This window comes from Rutidosis leptorrhynchoides, chromosome 8 (genome assembly GCF_046630445.1).
Source record: "Rutidosis leptorrhynchoides isolate AG116_Rl617_1_P2 chromosome 8, CSIRO_AGI_Rlap_v1, whole genome shotgun sequence".
Classification (NCBI taxonomy): domain Eukaryota; kingdom Viridiplantae; phylum Streptophyta; class Magnoliopsida; order Asterales; family Asteraceae; genus Rutidosis; species Rutidosis leptorrhynchoides.
Genome location: NC_092340.1, coordinates 266,379,323 through 266,391,624, shown reverse-complemented (window position 1 = coordinate 266,391,624; position 12,302 = coordinate 266,379,323).

Here is a 12,302-nt window from a genome sequence, read left to right as displayed (position 1 = left end):
AAAATATTTTCTTGTTCAAGCTCGAGTTTAGATATCACCGAATTCCATGAGTTTGTAATTCTCAATCTTTAAGGTCAATCCCAAGGATTGAGTAATATCAGTCTTAAAAGCTGATTTTTGATCTTTAAGGAGATTATCCTTTCTGGGGATCTGATTCATTAGTCTTATAAGCTAATTTTCACGGTGCCCCCCATTGTACTAGACATATCCTCTCATAGTTAGGATAAGTCTGACCACTTGGCGACCCTGTTTGATGCTGAGGTCCGTGGATTTCCAGCTGATTTTCGAGAAAACTTTTCAAGGTTTTTCGTAGACTCTACAACTGGTCTGGATGACAACTTCCTGACCTAAATCAAGAAGCGCGTTTCTTTTTCTCTCGGAAGACTTTACTTCCTTTTATATTACAATAAACTGGGTAAAACTGATAAATATCATTCAAAATAAAAGTATCTTTGTACAAAAATATGTGACATATGTTCTAAATAACTTGGTAAATTTTTCCCACACTTGGCTTTTATTTTCCTTTATTTGCCTTTTTATTTTCCTCTATTCCATTTTAAATGGATTCTAACATTTTAGGTTGTTTCTCAATTTATGTTCTTTCCGAGGTAACAATAAATTCGGTGTTAACACCTAGTTTTATCGTTCATAAATATGTATAAACATGATTCTGAATTCATTTATTTGAAAATTTTGAAAAATTTTACTAGAATTGGGTAGTCAGTATATAAGACTAGGGCTGTTCTTTATTATCAGAGAGCACTAGATTCTAATACAACTACTGAGTTACTAGTATTTTTAATAGTAACCAAGTGTTTTAATTTAAAATTTTAAAAAATCTGAAAGAATTTAACTCCTTCCCACACTTAAGATCTTGCAATGCCCTCATTTGCAAGAAATCAGTAATAATTTAAATTATTGAGGGTGATTAGCGTAGAAAAATGATTAAATTTTACCAAAGTTTCCAAACATATTGGCGTTTGTTTGTTGAATGATAAATGGTGCACATCATTTGTTCATTCCGTCTTGTTACATCACATTTGTTTTTCGTTTTGTCGTCAAAATTAGTAGCTTTTGCTGAACTTAATGTCAGTCTTTTGAAAATGCGCTGTTTTACCCTGTTGTGTACAATTGACAATATACATACATACAAATAATAACATGCATGGTAATTTGAAATGGGACTTAACATCCCACTTTCAAATCAAATATGAAATATTAGTACAACATAATAAAAATGTTAAAACTTACATAAAAGTATCACAATATTATATGTTTAAACATAAATAAATAAAAATAATAAAAAGATAAAAATCACCAACGGGAAATATATCAATCTGGATAGGGGTTCCAGTTCATGTCGTCGGGCGGGTTCCATGTTTGGTTATAGGTGTACTGATAGGCCTGGTTAGGGTCGTAGAGAGTAAATGGTGGTCGCATATCGGGCTGGTGTGGAGGATAGTAAGCAGGTCGGGTCGGTACGTAGTTATTTGGTACCTGAGGTGATAGTTGGCTCATGATCTGATGCTGATGATAATGCCATCTATCATGCTGTCGTTGCCTAGAATGCTCGTACACATTATCGGCGTGCCACTGCTCGAACTGACTAAATCTACCCTCGTTTGTCATTTCTACCTCATCTATATGCTGGTAAACGTCAGTCATAGCCTCCCTAATGACATCCCTAATGTCATCCGGTTCCTCCATTTCCTCATCTGAACCTCTCTCTACCTGTGGATGACGACCATCATATGGTATTGCCTGATTGCGTCTGCTCTTTAATACCTTAGCACCCTGATAGACCTTCAATCCTAAAGTATTAACTTGTTCCCTACACACCATCAGTGGACCCCCTTGATCCCTATCTATATCCAAATACTCTCCAATGAGAGTAACAAAAATACCTCCTCCTATTATTCCCTCGTCCTGTATTCCTGGCACTATTTTGGATAGATAAAAACCAACACAGTAGGGGATATTAACAAAGCTTCTAGGGTTTCGAATACACTTAAGGTAAAATAAATCGTGTAAGGTCATCTTCTCCTTGTTTTTACCTCTTTGTGTGATCGAATTAGCTAAAAATCTATTTATAATACGTAGCTCTACTTTGTTAATATCTAAATAGGAGTGTCTTCCTCCCAGCGAAAAAACATTATAATTTGACATACGCCTCCAGACGGCGTCCGCGTCAAAATTTCTATCTACCCTTTCACCATGATAAATCAAATTTGTACAATCAGGTAGTAGTAATTCAACAGGAGTGTAAATCTATAAAGCCCTGGCCATGTCCAGCATGGACATCCTGTACATCCTACGACCAAGTAAAAATCTAAAAAAATTTCTATCATCTAACCTAACTACATCCGCATTAAGTGATATAGTACTCATAAGCTCAACACACCATTCCTTATATATACAGGCCTACGAATGGTGAATAAACGTTCCCAATCGGGAAAAGAAGAGCTGTCATACCTTTGGATCAGATGCTGTCTAACGGAGTTAACTAGTTGGACCCTTTCCAAAGGCTTCCAATCAATTACCCTCGGTACTTCTACATTTTTCGTTACCAGTTTAAATTTATTACTTTGGTACATTGGGTAATCTCTCTAGCTTCGATCAAATCTCAAATTAGGATGCAACTGTTCTTCATGAATCGTTGGGTGTGCTATTATCGGATGAATCAAAAATTTTACGTAGGCATTAACATATTCTTATTGCGGATCATAATATGGTACGTGTTGATCAGGTTGTTGTTGTTCCTGTTGTTGCTCCGGTTCATATTGCATTTCTGGTTCAGGTTCTGGAGCAGGTTGCCTAGATGATGATGATGCACCATCAGTATCAGTAAATCTCTGCTAAACACATTAAACACAAAATTTGTGCATCCAAATATACATTAGTGTTAGCAAAATAACAACTTGAAACAATTACAATAACATGTTTAATCAAAATTAAACTTATACACATTTTCACAATTTTAACAATTCTACACATTTTCAAATAAGCATATATGAAAATATTTACAAAGTTTATAAGCATTCAACTCAAATAACATGTTAAAATAACCATTATTAGCAATTAAACAAGTTTCAAATGGCATTTACATCAATTTAATCAAGTTCATGAATTTTAGACCTAAAAAGTCCACTTTAATTCTCAAAAATCATGTTTAGGATCAAAGTTTGGATCATTTAGCTACCTAAACATGTTACACTACTTAATTTAGCAATAATTCATGACAAAAATCGGCCATAAACTGTTTATATCAAAAAGCCCCAAATTCCTCAAGAACACAAACCCTAGATTTCTAAAAAATTTGAAGTTTTTGGCTTCAAATCATGTTAAATAGCATCAATCTAGGTTATACATGCATAATATACTAACAATTTAACTCTAATTACACTAGAAATTAACAAAATCAAATTAGGTAAATTATAGCTCAAGAACACTAAAAATCAAATTTAAAGAGGTTTAGAGGTGTAATTGTTACCTTTCTTGAAAAACTTCTCAACAAATTCATGATTAGAGCATATTATAGCAAGAAATTTGGTGAATTTTGGTGAAAAATTGGTGATTTTAGGGGTGTTTTTGGAGTGTGTTCGTATATATGTGTGTGTGGTATTGTGAAGACAGAGCTGCTCGATGCTCTTTTTGTTTCTGACCAGATTTTGGTCTCCATGCGACCGCATGGATTTAGTGAAGGAACCTCATGCGATCGCATGGGGTCTGATATTTTTTTTTATATATATAAAAACCTTATACTAATTAAAAAAAATAATTAAATTAATTTTTAAATTATGTTTTCTTTTTTTTTTTTCTTTTTGAATGAGGGCGTTTCGGAACGATGTCCTAGTCCGTCCCTCGAAAAAATTTTAAAAATTTGTCATTTCAAAGCGTTGTTTTAAAAGCAAAGATTTTTAGGTTTTTTAAATGTTTTTGGTATACTTTAATTCAATAAGATTAAAAATAATGATAATAAAAGTTCTCGTCCCGCCCTCGGGTAATGTAACAGACTGAAACCCGGGCTAACTGTAAGTTGCCTACTTTGCCCTTAGCGTTTGTACTTAGTCTTAAGTGCTTTTATTTTAATTATTTTATTAGTGTTTTATTATATTTTTGTTGTGACCAGTTTGTGACAAGGGTCCCAGAACAGGTTTGTTTATTTTAATTGGACCTCGTTTGGGTTACCTAATCTTGTGCGAAAGATATCAGATAACTGGTAAATACCAGTGTGTGATGGGATATTGTGTTTAACACAAATATATAAGCCTTGACCAGCTCATTTTTGATGTTTCCAGAAAATTCACTTCATCACTCCCGTACCTAACTTTCACCTCTTCAAAAACCCTAATCACTCAATCTCGATTTGGTTCTTAAATTGAGTTAAGAAACTGATTCCTTGTGTTGTTGTGAGTCTATCAAGGTAAGATTTGTCAAATTTCATGTCCAAATCAGTGTGTAAATTGAGTTTGAAGGTGAGTTTTGTTAAAAGTGATTTTTGGGTCAAAAGTACTTAAATTGATGTTGTTTGAGCATAAAAGTTGTGGGTTTATGTTTCTAAATGTTTAGTGTAAAAGATGTGTTCGGTTTTGGGGTCTTAAATGAGTCAATGGTCGAGATTTGGTGATTTTGGGTTGAAACCCGTCACTTTGCTGCTTTTGCAGCTGATGAACTACCTTCGGCCGATGGTCTTTGACCATCGACCGATGGTGAGGGACGATCGGCCGGTGGACATGACCATCGACCGATGGTGTATGATTTCTGACCAACGGATGTAATTTTGACGATCGGCCGATTGGGGGAGACCATCGACCGATGGTGTGTTGATGATCGGCCGATGGATGGGACCATCAACCGATGGTCTTAGACAGTGAAAATTTTACTAAGTGTTGATTTATAGCCGTTATACTGTCCGTGTATTTTTTAAGATTTTAGCGGACTCATTTTTTTTACTAATTTGCTATAATTCGCTGTCAGTGTGTCTAATCTCGATGGGAACACTATTCTAACTTGGTTTTTGCTGTTCTCAGGAGATAAGGACAAGGAGGAAGCTCAAAAGTAATAACTGAGCAGTTGCTGGTAATTGGTGAGTGGGTCTATCTCCGGATAGAGTTTAAGTAGCATATCATGCTACTGTGGTTGACTCTTTTACCATGCATAGTGTAGAAATTGCCATGTTAGAATAATATAGTATGCCTGATGTTGTATGTGAATTATGTGTACACTGTGTGAATGGCACCAGTCGGGCCTAGGGAGACTGGGGACTCGAGACCGTGCTTAGGTGAGGTTAGTGTTCGTATGAGGTCAACCGTGCCTAGGGGAGGTTGGATCCATAGGCTACTAATTGTGAAGTATAGTGTGAACGATGCACCCCCTGCATCTGGATAACTATACTGTGAAATTGAGTAGCAGGGACTATCGGTAGACTCAGGCCTGATCAGCTGGGAGTCGTGTGCTCGTACAAGTCGTCGATCCTCGTATTGTCTTATTGTTTGCTAGTCGGTAGTTAGCAAGTGTTGTTGTTAGTATATAGCTTGTGTGTGGCTTAAGCTATATCTGTTAGATAGATTCCATTCACTTAGCGGTGCGCTAATCCCCCACATATTTTCCCCTTGCAGGTTTAGGTACTGCTAGTCGGGATGGGTGCTGTTGCAGAAGACATGTTTGACAACCCTACTCTGATGTGGACTTTTGTTTAAATCATGTTTTGTAATAACGTAACACCGTTGTGTAAACTTAAACTTAATTTGAAAGGACCCGTTCATATACATTATAAACGATTCACAATAGTTGATTACATCGCGAGGTATTTGACCTCTATATGATACATTTTACAAACATTGCATTCGTTTTTAAAAGACAAACTTTCTATACAACGAAAATTGACGGTATGCACACCATTTCATAATACATCCAACTATAATTGACTTAATAATAATCTTGATGAACTCAATGACTTGAATGCAACGTCTTTCAAAAGTACGTAGATGCAACGGAGATGATAAACACTAGTTTGACTCACGAGCAATACTCCCGAACCATACCCATAACCTCCATAGCTTTAACCCATAATTTCCTTAGCTCTATCCCGCTCGAAAAACAATTTCAAAATCACTCGGACAGCACTCCGTCGTAATATTTTATGTATACTGATAATATCTTGAAATATTACGGAGTAAATATATATATGTAAATCGATTGAGAGAGTTTAGAGAAAATATTTTCAAGTTTCTATCAAATAATGAAACCTATTGAATTCTATTTATAATAGATTTTTGAATTATTAAAGTGAATTATTAAAGTATGAATTATTAAAGTGAATTATTAAAGTATGAATTATTAAATAAATTATTAAAGTATGAATTATTAAATAAATTATTAAAGTGTGAATTATTAAAGTGAATTATTAAAGTATGAATTATTAAAGTGAATTATTAAAGTATGAATTATTAAAGTGAATTATTAAAGTATGAATTATTAAAGTGAATTATTAAAGTTAAGGTAAAGTAAAAATAAAGTAAAGGTAAAGTTTAAGTATGGTAAAAGTATAAAACTATGTACGTATAATACGCGTATAAATATATATAATATTAATTTAAATCGTTATATATATTTAATAAAATAAAATATATATATCGTTATCTTTATCATACTGGTTAAGTACTGAGTTGTTAAAAGTGGTTCTAGATATTTATAAAAGTTATATACGTTTTGATAATAAAGTTCTTTTTAAACTGAAAACGTTTTTGTACGTTTGAAACTAAGTCAAATAAATATGATAATTTTGTTTTCCAAAACTAAATATATTTAAGAAGCATTTTGTTTAAAGGTTAAAATAATGGAAATCGTTATATCATAAAACATTTTAGAAAAGTAAAATCATATATTTTCATAATAGGTTTCAAGTTTTTAAATTACAGTCTGTTGGTGAAGCATGCGATAAAGTTCAAAGGTTAAATAAACGTATGAAATAATCTTAATGAAAAATGTCGAGTTACTTAACTTGTCGATATCCAACATCTAAGTTATTTACACTCCACGTTCTTACTTATAAATCACTTTACCATTTTTCGAATGTCGTCAAAAAGAATATATTTCTTAAATCACAGCGGACCTTATAACATAGACCCGTAATCATATCACAATGTATCTGATAAATCAATCATTTGATATTATCTTCTAATTCCATCGATAAACATATTGAAACAAATACGTTCATGTAAAGTATTATACGTTTAATACTTTATTAATATTTTTAAGTTATAATATATATATATACATATATATACATATTTATTTATATATAACGGTTCGTGAATCGCCGGAATTTGGTCGAGGTTATAATGAATGTATGAACACAATTTAAAATTCTTGACATTTAACTTAACAAACTTTGCTTATCGTGTCGGAATAATATAAAAATAAAGTTTAAATTTGGTCGAAAATTTCCGGATCGTCACAGTACCTACCCGTTAAAGAAATTTCGTCCCGAAATTTGAGTAAGGTCGTCATGGTTAACCATAAAACTGTTTTCATGACGAATATGAGTTGATAAATAGAGTTTCATCATTACTGAGTAATGTAGATAAAACGATTCGATTATGTGAAGCGTACGAGGGTAGCTGTCACAACAGTTTGAAATAGAAATTTAACTTTTGACGTAGTGACGGTGGATTTCTGGAATTCAAGGGATTTAAAGAAATCTTTAAAATCTGAATAAAATTTGATTCTTTGGAGATTAAGGAATAGGATCTTCTTTGGTTAAATGCGATAATCTGTTTTGATTGCTCTGTCGGATATTTCATTATAAATCCACCCTCTTCATTTCCTTTATATTTTGGAGTTCCATCCTTTTGTTTTCTCTTCTCGACTTTAAGTCAGCGAATAATGGTTCAGAATTCATAAGTATGGAGTTTCGAATGAACATGACTAATGTTCTAAGGAAGAAATTGTAATAGCACGATCTTGATTGGTTAAATTACCAGAATTCAAGAGAAAAGACATAATTATCAAGAAATTATGTTCTTGATATGTTTAGAGATTAGATAGAATGTAAGAGTCGCGGAACATGGCACATGATGACGTTATGGTCTGTGAATCATCATGTTTCATTAGAAACTCAGCATGACTTACTGTAATATAATCACGTTGATCAAGTGTCATTATATTATACTAACTCATGCTTCAGTTCCCAACACTACTTCGAAAACATTCATACTTCAAACTCAAAGATTTCAGATTTTAGAAACTAAACAGTTTCCTTTACGATATAACACTGATATCGCGAAGAGATAAATGATTTCGGACAAGAATACTTATGAAAATATAATCACAAATATATAAGATATTTATGATGATATTTTTGGAATTTCTAAGATCGAAGGTTGATGAAGAAAGATTTTCCGCAAGATTTTAACATGACTTCAAAGCAGGATATTCTCTAAAGATTTCATCGGATCCAGAATTACCTGCATTCTTTGAATATAGGGTTTGGTCCTTCTATTTGTCCTTGGTCTCCTTCATGGTTAGCTCAATCTGTTTTTCAGTACCAAATTTTCTATCGAGCGTTCCCAACATTCCATTCTTTATTATCAAACTTTTGGTCATTTAGACCATCTACGATTTTGCTGTTTCCTCTGCATTTAATGCTACCATATCTGGGTCATCGGCTATCAATCCGAGGTGGTTTCAAGAGAATTGTGTTTTTAGATGATTAAACGTTGATGGTAATATGGTGGAATATAAAAGGTTCCCGGTAACAATAAAGAGCACGGATATATATCAAAATTATGATATGGTTGTTTCGAACGAAAAGTCGAAGTTGATTTGCTGGAGCTGTGACAAAATTTGCTACTTTGAAAAGGAATTGCAAAGTGATTTTCGGTAATAAAAACGCCCAGGGAGCTAGCACAGATACGTGTTAAACGTTTACTCAGGTTCCGAGTGTTTTCAGGTGCATAACTATATGCATCGATCTTTTCTTCCGTAGATGAAGTGCGGTTGGTTTATCCTCTCAATTGAGGTGTTTTCAAGAATCATGAAAGATTTGAATGCAGATTGTAATTGTCAAGATACAAATGAAGTTTAGGATGAAATCAAGTGGCAAACTTGAAGAATTATTTAGTTTCATATGTTATAATCAATATTTTAATTCATTTTAATTGTCAAATGTTATTAGTCCACAGTCGATAGTCCACAATTAACAGTCCAATAATTCATATATAGTTTAATATATAATATTTGAATTAATTAATACGTATCGTGAACCGTATACATATCTCAGACTCGATCATAACTCAAAGTATATATATTATTGTAGAATCAACCTCAACCCTGTATAGCTAACTCCAGCATTACTTGAAAGGACCCGTTCATATACATTATAAATGATTCACAATAGTTGATTACATCGCGAGGTATTTGACCTCTATATGATACATTTTACAAACATTGCATTCGTTTTTAAAAGACAAACTTTCTTTACAACGAAAATTGACGGTATGCACAACAGTTCATAATACATCCAACTATAATTGACTTAATAAAAATCTTGATGAACTCAATGACTTGAATGCAACGTCTTTCAAAATATGCCATGAATGACTCCAAGTAATATCCTTAAAATGAGCTAATGCACAGCGGAATATTTCTTTAATACCTGAGAATAAACATGCTTTAAAGTGTCAACCAAAAGGTTGGTGAGTTCATAGGTTTATCATAACAATCATTTCAATATATTAATAGACCACAAGATTTCCGTTTATAAATATATGTACACTCGCAAGTGTATAAAAGTATTCTATAAGTTGTAGGCACCCTGTAACAAGCCTTAACGTTTATGTTTTACCCTCTGAAGTACACCAGATCAGGTGTGTTTAAAATAACCTCGAAGTACTAAAGCATCCCATAGTCAGGATGGGGTTTGTCAGGCCCAATAGATCTATCTTTAGGATTCGCGCCTACCGTACATAGACAAGTAATTTAATGTTACCAAGCTAAGGGTATATTTCTGGTTTAAACCCACGTAGAATTAGTTTTAGTACTTGTGCCTATTTCGTAAAACATTTATAAAAATAGTGCATGTATTCTCAGTCCCAAAAATATATATAAAAGGCAGCAAATGAAACTCACAATACTGTATTTTGTAGTAAAAATACATATGACGTCATTGACCAAGTGCAATGTTGGCCTTGGATTCACGAACGTATCAATATTGAGATTCAATATTGCAGGAAAAGTACGTAGACGCAACGGAGATGATAAACACTAGTTTGACTCACGAGCAATACTCCTGAACCATACCCATAACCTCCATAGCTTTAACCCATAATTTCCTTAGCTCTATCCCGCTCGAAAAACAATTTCAAAATCACTCGGACAGCATTCCGTCGTAATATTTTATGTATATTGATAATATCTTGAAATAATACGGAGTAAATATATATATGTAAATCGATTGAGAGAGTTTAGAGAAAATATTTTCAAGTTTCTATCCAATAATGAAACCTATTGAATTCTATTTATAATAGATTTTTGAATTATTAAAGTGAATTATTAAAGTATGAATTATTAAAGTGAATTATTAAAGTATGAATTATTAAAGTGAATTATTAAAGTATGAATTATTAAAGTAAATTATTAAAGTATGAATTATTAAAGTGAATTATTAAAGTATGAATTATTAAAGTAAATTATTAAAGTATGAATTATTAAAGTGAATTATTAAAGTATGAATTATTAAAGTGAATTATTAAAGTATGAATTATTAAAGTGAATTATTAAAGTATAAATTATTAAAGTGAATTATTAAAGTATGAATTATTAAAGTTAAGTTAAAGTAAAAATAAAGTAAAGGTAAAGTTTAAGTATAGTAAAAGTATAAAACTATGTACGTATAATACGCGTATAAATATATATAATATTAATTTAAATCGTTATATATATTTAATAAAATAAAATATAAATATCGTTATCTTTATCATACTGGTTAAGTAATGAGTTGTTAAAAGTGGTTCTAGATATTTATAAAAGTTATATACGTTTTAATAATAAAGTTCTTTTTAAACTGAAAATGTTTTTGTACGTTTGAAACTAAATCAAATAAATATGATAATTTTGTTTTCCAAAACTAAATATATTTAAGAAGCATTTTGTTTAAAGGTTAATATAATGGAAATCGTTATATCATAAAACGTTTTAGAAAAGTAAAATCATATATTTTCATAATAGGTTTCAAGTTTTTAAATTACAGACTGTTGGTGAAGCATGCGATAAAGTTCAAAGGTTAAATAAACGTATGAAATAATCTTAATGAAAAATATCGAGTTACTTAACTTGTCGATATCCAACATCTAAGTTATTTACACTCCACGTTCTTACTTATAAATCACTTTACCATTTTTTGATTGTCGTCAAAAAGAATAGATTTCTTAAATCACAGTAGACCTTATAACATAGACCCGTAATCATATCACAATGTATCTGATAAATCAATCATTTGATATTATCTTCTAATTCCATCGATAAACATATTGAAACAAATACGTTCATGTAAAGTATTATACGTTTAATACTTTATTAATATTTTTAAGTTATAATATATATATACATATATATACATATTTATTTATATATAACGGTTCGTGAATCGTCAGAATTTGGTCGAGGTTATAATGAATGTATGAATACAATTTAAAATTCTTGAGATTTAACTTAACAAACTTTGCTTATCGTGTCAGAATAATATAAAGATAAAGTTTAAATATGGTCGGAAATTTTCGGATCGTCACGGTACCTACCCGTTAAAGAAATTTCGTCCCGAAATTTGAGTAAGGTCGTCATGGTTAACCATAAAACTGTTTTCATAACGAATATGAGTTGATAAATAGAGTTTCATCATTACTGAGTAATGTAGATAAAACGATTCGATTATGTGAAGAGTACGAGGGTAGCTGTCACAACAGTTTGAGATAGAAATTTAACTTTTGACGTAGTCACAGTGGATTTCTGGAATTCAAGGGATTTAAAGAAATCTTTAAAATTTGAATAAAATTTGATTCTTCGGAGATTAAGGAATAGGATCTTCTTTGGTTAAATGCGATAATCTGTTTTGATTTCTCTGTCGGATATTTCATTATAAATCCACCCTCTTTATTTCCTTTATATTTTGGAGTTCCATCTTTTTGTTTTCTCTTCTCGACTTTAAGTCAGCGAATAATGGTTCAGAATTCGTAAGTATGGAGTTTCGAATGAACATGACTAATGTTCTAAGGAAGAAATTGTAATAGCACGATTTAATTGGT